Genomic DNA, 8144 nt, shown 5'->3' on the forward strand with positions numbered 1-8144 from the left:
TTTATTAGCACTAGTTTTTTGGCCACTAAAAGAGACTAAAAACACCCTATACAAAAATAAAATTAAAATAAGACTAATATTTATGAGATCCTTTTTCTTCTATGTATTTTTACTCCAAAACTTTTTGAAAAAAGTCCATAATAGTAAAATCTTGAACTGTTAAAATAATCGGTAAAATATATTATGAGATCCTTAAAATAATTGTCAAAATAATTGTCTAATTATTTAGATTAGTTTTTTTTATCAAGTTAGTCATTTAACTTTATAAATGTTTTATAAATGTTTGCATTGTTGATCTTAATTTAAAATTAGTTATATTGCAACTCCAATTTTTTTTCAATTTATTCAATAAACTCGTGTAATTTTTAAGTGATTTTGATTGTAATAATCATAAAAATATAATTCTTCAATCAACTTTTAAAAAAATAATTAAACCAAAACAATTCGAGTGAGAGATATTTCAAGGTTCTTGAAGTTAAATGCAAAATTTTATTAATCCAACTCATGAAATCATGTGCAAATTTATTGTGTTGTTCTTGATACGATGGATAACTAAATTTATAATAAAATTTTAAAAATCTCATAAAAATAATTGAAACAATGTTACAACTAAAAATATTTCAGCATGTAACTTTTACAAACAAACAAAAAAAATACTAATTTGATATAAAAAAATAATAATAATCAGATCTTTTTCATGTAAGTTGAAAGACTATGAAATGTATTTTCCTTATAAGTATGATTTTGGCCAAAATATATATTTTGGTTTGAAATTAGCAAAGTACATGGATGCATTGATGCAATGCAATACAAACCATGCAAAAGTAATTAAAATGTATATGAAAAAAAGGTTTGCAGTTCTACATAGTATATACTATATAGTGTTTCTGCATTAGCAAGACAGGGTGTTAAAGCTGAGAAAGGAGAATGGCATGGGTGGGTCACCTTTTACTTTTCCCAATTCAAAGTACTTTGGTAAAGCTTTGAACAAACAAAGAAAGAAAAAAAAAAGGTATGGCATTGTGGTTTGTGGAATGAAGATAAAGAATTAAATTCCAACTCCAACGGCATGGAATGGTGGAAAGAAGAATAAACGCACTCCAATGAAGATTTTGTGTCTAAAGGAGACGCGATTCCGAATTTAATTACCCTATTCACACTATTATTATCACTACTCTTCCAATAAATTCAACATCTTAATTCTTAGATACTCTTATTGTGTGTTATCTTTTATTAAATAAAAAATAAAATTCACAAACATAATAATCAATTTAGAGATATACATTTTGAATTAGTTATTACATTTATTATTAACACTAACGATCAAATGATTTAACAAATATTTTAAAACTCAGTCTTTAAATTAGTCGTCAACTCATTTAACACAATTATAAAAATTAATTTCTTAATCACTTACTACAATGATTAAAATTTTAGTATAAATTATAACAAGGACTTATACATTATTTCGGCCACAAACGAATGTACTGGAGAAAAATTGTTAAAAAGAAATAAAGTAAGAGAAAAGTTAATTGAAAGTGGAATAATTTTTTGGTTTTGATACAAGCAAAAATGGTAGTTAAAAAAATTAACAAAGAGATTAAGTGTAAACCCTAATAAATAGAGATCTAACATTTTTTGTATAAAAAGGGGATGTAGCTCAGATGGTAGAGCGCTCGCTTAGCATGCGAGAGGTACGGGGATCGATACCCCGCATCTCCACAGTTTTAACTTTTTTACTTGAATATAGACAAATTTTACATTAGAAATCAAGCAAATACTATGCTAGACATTTTTTATAAGTTATTTGTTTATCAATATTTATAAATTGTTTAGAATCCAAACAGCGACAAACATTACATTTTAAATCTATAGATTAGTTATAGGCTAACATGTGCGGTCTCTTAACTTAATTTCAGGTAACGTTTTAGTTCTTTATATATATATATATTTTTTTAATTGGTCATTTATTTTAATTTTAAGTGATAATTTGATATTTTATGTTTTAAAATGTCAACAATATTGTCCTTTTTTTACAAAAGTTCAAAAAAATCATCAAATTTTTCAAAAAAAACCCATAAAATTCATTATCATCTTCAATAAAATACAAATTTAATCAAATTCATAACTTGAATCTTGAAATAAACTCTATTTTCATTCTTTATTTGATGTTGTCGGAGATAAAAATATGAGTGTATTTGAATATTTGAGTTATGGATTTGATAAAATTTGCATTATATTGAAGATGATTATTAATTTTATGGGTTTTGATTGAAAATTTTGATGATTTTTTTTTTTATTTTTGTATAAAAAATGATAACGTTGTTGAAATTTTAAAACATAAAATATCAAATTATCACTTAAAATTAAAATAAAGAACCAACTCAAAAAAAAAAAACAGATAAATAACTAAAACGTTATTTAAAATTAAGTTAACAGACCACTGATATAATTTAGTCTTAATTATATTTTTTATCTTTATAGTAAAACGAAACTAAATAAATAAATACATATATTTTTTTAAGCCAAAATTCTTTTTTTTTCTCCATATTTTTTGTTGAACATATATAACCGCATCACATTGTCTTATTTTTAAAGATAAAAAAGAATTGTTAATTTATATTTTTGAGAATCATTGATGTTATTAAAAATTTAAATGATTTTTAAATATTGATCAAACCTGGATCACTTGTTGGTACAACTTTACAAAAACATATTCATAATAGGATGATGATAAATAGAAGAATGATTTTTATTTTACCAAATTGATAGGAGATTGTTAAAATATTGGTTGGTAGCAGACTGGATTTAAATGGAAATTTGAAAACAAAAGCAAGTTAACATTGTATTTTTTTTTCCTGAAGGAAGTTTTTATTTTAATTTTTGCTGGAAGGCAAAGTTAACATTGATAGTGTTGTAATGCATTGACATTACACTTTTCATAGAGAGTATTTATAGTTAATAAAACTTCTACATGATATAATAAATGATATTTTATTTGTTATTATGAACATAATAAACAATTAATATAATAAGTGTATAATTCTGTAGACTATATTTTATCTTATTTTTATTTATAATATTTATTGTATCATATTTTTATTCTATGTATTGAATAAGTAATATAATAACTGTATAATTTTATAAACTACATTATATCTAATTTTTATTTATAATATTTATCGTATCATATATTTATTCTATTATATATACAACAAGTTACCATCAAACTCTAAAGACAATTGATAACAACTCTTAAAAATATAAAATAATTTTTGTTTTTGTTTTTAAGTCCCATACATTATCTCGATTGAGTTAGATATTAGAGACACATTTATTTAATTATATAGTATGATTCGATATTTTATATAATCCATAATTTATTAACAGTATTTAACATCAATTTGAACTATATCAATAAATTATACGTGTTAAGTGAATAGTCACTCACACATTACCGAATGAAATTGATACGGTAGATTGAAAACTTTAAGGTAGATCGACAATATCCCATAAAAAAAATTGGTTTAAGATGAATGTAGAAGATGGAATTAATTAGAATCAATGTTATTGAGTTGAGTAATTTAATATTTAAAGTTACATGCAATCTTCTAATCCCACTTCAGTTCAATCTGTAAAGATAGAGTAACCACTAAAAGGATGTCCTCGAATAAAATCATAATAAAAAATATTGTCTAACAATGATTTTTGCTACTACTCAACCTTAATTTTTATGCAATTTTTAGCAATATAAATCAAAACAGTATTATTCAAGAAATTGTTAGTGTTTTAAATATTTATTTTACTATTTTTATAAATTAATTTGATGGCTAAAAGCAAAATATAACATAAAATGAAGATTAAATTTCATTATAGGACAATCTATTCGATTTTAAAAATAATTATTATCAAATAAAAATAAACATAGTTGGAAGTCACATGTTATGCCACTTGTCGATTGATAAAAAAGTGTAGTTTTGTATTTAATTTTTTAGTTTAAAAAATATGATATTTTGGATTATTTGGAAAAATGGATTTAAAAAAAGAATATATTAGATATTTGTTTAGTCTTTTATAAAATTTTAATATTTCATTTTTTATTTATTTGAAATATATATAACTTTTGTGAGAATTACAAATTATATTATATTTGTTACTTTTTTACTGTCAACTAATGAGTGTTTATACAAACTAATAAAACTAATAAATTTTGTTATATTTTATAAATATTTTAAAGAATTGTTTACAAATGATCTAATAATACTTATTATACAATTATAAATAGTAATTTTATAATAAAAATATATTAATAGTTGTTTTTTCAAAATTTTAATAGCTAAAAAATTGTTCTTTTAAATATAAAATTTATAATTTTAATATTTTGTAACAAATATTCATAAAATAAAAAGACATTTGATACTATCGATAATTATTCATGATTTTAGCACATTTATTTATCTTTTTGTAATAAATAATTTTGATAATATAAAATTAATACAACATTATAATTTAAAAAGTCGAGTTAGGAAAGGGATAATTTACTTCTCAAGAATAGAGTAAAAAGGGATTATTTTCTATAAAAAACTAAAAAAGAAATTGAAAAAGAAAAAAAGAAGGCCTCGTAAAAGGGAAGTTAATAAAGCAAAAGAAGAATGATGAGGATGTGAAAGTGAAAATAAGAAAAAAGAGGGGACCCACAGAGACAGTGAGTATTGTTGGTGTTGGTTTTGTTGTATCGGATTCGGACGGAACAATTGGCTGCTTGAGCAGGGAGTGAGGAGTCTGCGTCAAATCAAACTGCATCCATCACTGTCACTATCTCTCTCTCCGTCTTATCTCCATCCCCAGGCCCTCTCAACACACAAATGCTTCAACATTAATAATAATACTTCTATACTCCTACTTCAATGTTTTTTATATATATTCAAAAAATATAGAATTTATGGAACTCATTTTTTTAAATATTAATAATTTTTAATATTATTATTAATATATAATACAATAATCTTTTATAAGTTATCTATATAATAATTTTTTACTGCTTTAAATTCTAATTCGTCTGTTTAATATTTATTTTTTTATATCTAGTTTTATTATTAACATAATAATTCTAGTGTATCATTGTTTTTATTTTTTAATCACGAAAATGGTCGTTTATAGTTATGCCCATCAATTATATTTTGAAGAGACATTTTAACAAGTATTTTTTATGATATTTGTTAATAGTATAAAAGTATAAGTTCTACACTTAAAATAATGAATTTTAATTTTTTAAAGATTAAATATATAATTTTCAATATAAATTTTATATATCTTTTATATATTTAACAAGTGTAAAGGGGATATTAGTATTTTTTAATTTATAAATATAATTAAATTTAAATTGAGTGTAATTTGTCTGCATGCATATGCATGCGGCGCACCATTTAACCGTTCGATTAATTTCATCAAAGATAAAAAGTTGTTAAAAAGTATTCTAATAAAAATGGTTAACAAATTAATTATGAAAAATAATTTTGAAAATGATGTGTTTAATATTTTAAAATTTTATATTCGTCAAATAAAATTTATTTTATATTTTTTTATAAACATTATTTTTTATTCTTTAATAAGTGCACTGAAACTTCATAAGCATTTGTTAATATAATCCAATTTGATATAATTTTTTCTTTGAAAAAAAGAAAATTAACACAAAGCACAGCGAATGTATATTCAAGGTTGAGTCATACATTAAATTGCCTTCAGCCATATTTTCATAACCGTTTTATAAGTACGAATATCCACTTTCTTTTAACCGCACTTTCAATTAAAACATCAGATTCAACTCTAGAAGAATTTGGACAGAAAGTAGTTTCATCTCTTATTCATAATACATTTATAACTTGTTAATAATAGTATTAATAAATAGTCAATTTTTTTTTCTCAACACCTATTAAAAAATTATTAAATAATTTCACTAGTAGCACTTTATCATCTATGAATAACTTAATTTGCTAAATAAAGCACTTATTCTCCATTGCTACTATTAGTTTTTTTAACAATAAGGGTACCAGTTTAGTACCAGGTGTTATAAAGTTAAAACTCCCTCATAAAATAGAAGGGCGGTCTTATTACTTTGTTTGGGCAGTCTTTGTTTGATTGGTTTTTTTTTTTTTATTTTTTCTAATTTAAAAAATCTAATAACAAAACTCATATAATTTAAAAAATCTAATTCAATCTCTGCCCGGGATTCGGGTTTCCCTACTTGCACTCACACCCATATATATATATATATATAAATTTAAAATTAATATATATTATAATTAATATAATAAAATAAGAGTTATATATATATATATATATATATCCCTGTTTTGTTATTTTTTCTTTAAATGTCCCACTCCCAAATTAAATTCCCTAAATACCCTACTTTTTAGTTTCAACAGGAAGTCGTTCCATGGCTTCTGAAGATTTTTTATATAATAGGAAGTCGTTTTTCGAAGAAGTGACGCGTTTTATTTTTTTGTTGTTGTTATATTTAAAAATAAAAAAACGCAGTTGGAGGTCGCTTTCGCGGGAAACGACTTCCTATTGACATAAAAAAAATTCTTCTTCAGGAGGTCGCTTCCTCAGGGAATGACTTCCCGTTGAAACTAAAAAGTATGGCAGTTAGAGAATTTAATTTGGGAATGAGACATTTAAGAAAAAAAGAATTAAAAAGGGATATATATGTAAAAAACTCATAAAATAATTGTTATTAGACAATTATAATTTTTTTTATATAAAAATAAGAGTATAATTTTTAATATTTAAAAAATATTAAGTATATTCAATATGTATATAATATTTAAAATTTACATTAATATTACTTGTGAAGAGGGTTCAGGTGTATATCACCACCACAAAACCATCACCGAATTTTAATTTCGGAGAAAATCAGCACCCATACATGCACCCAATCAAAACGGATTTTTCCCGCCCAAATCAAGTGGATTTGAGTGGGTAGCTGCGAGTGCAAGTTATATTGCGATCCTTATTTGAGATGAATAAAGAAAGCTTTTAATAATTAATTGGTTGACGAAGGAAATAAAAAAAAAGGAATTAAATAGAAGTGAAAATAATAAAAAAGGATTATTTAGTAATTTAATATAGAAGAAACAAATTTAGTTTATTCACATTCTCAATATCTAATGATATAATCAATTTTAACATGTGATCTCAATATATATTTCAATTGAACTAAAATAAAAATAATAATAGTCTTCAATGAAAACACACATAATATGAAGGAAAGAAAAAAAAGAACTATTGTAAATTAATTTGAGAAGATATAAAATAACTGATGAGATGAAGTGTGTGACATGGAAGATTCAAGAGCACGAGACCAACGTCGACAATGGTTACTCGGTTTTTTCTTATTGATAAACAAATGTTATAAATAAGTTGTTATATTCTATTTACGGGTTTAAGTTAGACCTCCTTATTAATATACTTCTAATGTCTTTTAAACCACCTACTGAATTACTTAAATTATTCATCCGTTAGGATTATTTTTAAGTTTTATAATTTAATTAAAACATATTAAATTCTTTTGTCGAATATGTCAAATTTTATTTGACTACCGTGTAAAATAATTTTTCAATTAATTAAATCATATACACCGAATGTGTAACATTATTATAAAATATAATTAAAAAACTATGCTATATAATGCTGCGTTATTAAAATGTGAGGTTAGACAACAAAAATAAAACTTAAGTTTAGCGATATATTAATTTATCATTATATTTACTAAAGTCTACATCGTTTAAGTGGAATCAACAAATTACAAAATGAATTTTTAAAATTGGGTTTTTCGAGTTCAAACAGAAATTTACATAATTAAAAATGAATGTTGAAAAATTTGGATGAATATTTATAAAGAGAAACGAGTTTACTTAAGTAACATTGTGTGTTGTGTTGAAGTGGTGTGAGTGATGGACGTTTTGATTCTCGCGGGGGGTGGTTCATAATCACATGCTCCATCTTGCTGTTTCTGCTTCCGTCCAGTCTACAGCATAAGAGTTAAAGAGAGAGAAAGAGAAAGAAAAAAGAAAGAAAAGGGGTCATGTTTTAGTCGTGCTTTACCGTTCTTATTACCCACACACACTACTAACTAGTACTAC

General features: G+C 23.6%; 1 non-coding gene across 1 annotated transcript; it reads left to right on the forward strand.

The window, feature by feature from the left end:
- Positions 1–1649: 1649 nt before the first annotated feature.
- On the forward strand, positions 1650–1722 carry TRNAA-AGC (transfer RNA alanine (anticodon AGC)). Its single transcript has one exon. It is a non-coding gene; the product is annotated as a tRNA-Ala (tRNA).
- The last annotated feature ends 6422 nt before the right edge of the window (positions 1723–8144 follow it).

This window comes from Cicer arietinum, chromosome 7 (assembly GCF_000331145.2).
Source record: "Cicer arietinum cultivar CDC Frontier isolate Library 1 chromosome 7, Cicar.CDCFrontier_v2.0, whole genome shotgun sequence".
Taxonomy (NCBI): Eukaryota; Viridiplantae; Streptophyta; class Magnoliopsida; order Fabales; family Fabaceae; genus Cicer; species Cicer arietinum.